At 43.7% G+C, this 1212-nt stretch overlaps 1 protein-coding gene across 1 annotated transcript in view; it reads left to right on the forward strand.

Moving 5' to 3' along the window:
- LOC107563936 (uncharacterized) overlaps window positions 1-1212 on the forward strand; it is a 10621-nt gene that overhangs the window by 4283 nt on the left and 5126 nt on the right. The window lies entirely within an intron of this gene.

Here is a 1212-nt window from a genome sequence, read left to right on the forward strand (position 1 = left end):
ACCTCAGCTCTGGCTGTACTTAAAAGTGACCTGTTGGCTGAGCATGGCAACAAATATGTATATGTCTCAGCCAACCGTGCCATTTGCCCAGATCTTCAGTTTTGCTACAGGTATGTAAAATTTTACTTGGTACAAATCAGTTGCTTTGACAGACTTTTGTAGTCAAGACAATCAATTTCATTTGCAGACTGTATCAGAAGGTTAATAAGCAGGAGTTTGGAGAGCAAAGTGGGAAGGGAATGATAGCGGCTTTGGAAAGGCAGATAGAACCCTACAATGCAGCCTGTAATGACACCTGCGCCAAGCTTAAAATATCTTCAGCAGGAACACCACTTGTAGCCATTTGTTCCCCGTTGATGAAACAAACACACAGTCTCTCCAATAGTGGAGAAATGTGTTTTATGGATTCATCTGGTAACATGGACCGGGAGAACTGCAGGGTGTTTCTCCTCCTCACACACACCTGTGCAGGTGGTCGTCCTCTTGGGATAGTGATAACCTAGTCAGAACATAAGAACACAATTCGTGAGGGACTGGAGCTGCTGAAGTCCTTATTGAAAAATGCTGCCTTTGGAGGGCGAGGTGAGGCAGGCCCTCGTGTGTTTTTGACAGATGACTCAAAGGCAGAGAAGGGAGCTATAGCACAGGTCTTTCCTGAAGCCGCACAACTGCTCTGCATATTTCATCTTCTGCAAGCTGTGTGGAGGTGGTTGTGGAACAAAGAACACGAAGTTGAGATGAAGGACAGGCAGACACTGTTCAGCATAGTAAAAGACATGCTTTATGCCAGGGAGATGAGTACAGTTGAATTACTCTACCAGTAAGCCCTTGACAACCCTTTGACCACCAGGTAGAGAAAATAGTAGATAGGTAGAGGTAGCTTAAATATTTAGTAGTACTTCTGATGCGTTTACGCTCCAGAGGCCTATTCTGAGGGTTTTATTGTATTGTATTTATTCTTTACAGTTTCTTTTGTTACTAATTACAGATACAGGAAGTTCCTGACCTATCTACAGAGTCTTTACAGTCGACGTGAGAGTTGGGCTCTCAGCTATAGGAGGGACTTGCCAACACGTGGCAACCAAACAAATAACTATGTGGAGGCTGCAATGCGTGTCTTGAAAGACAAAATACTTCAAAGGACAAAAGCATTCAACCTGCCTCAATTATTCAACCTTTTCATCACCCGACTAGAGATGTACTATGAAGCAC

Source organism: Sinocyclocheilus grahami, unplaced genomic scaffold, assembly GCF_001515645.1.
Source record: "Sinocyclocheilus grahami isolate Dianchi unplaced genomic scaffold, SAMN03320097.WGS_v1.1 scaffold899.1, whole genome shotgun sequence".
Classification (NCBI taxonomy): Eukaryota; Metazoa; Chordata; class Actinopteri; order Cypriniformes; family Cyprinidae; genus Sinocyclocheilus; species Sinocyclocheilus grahami.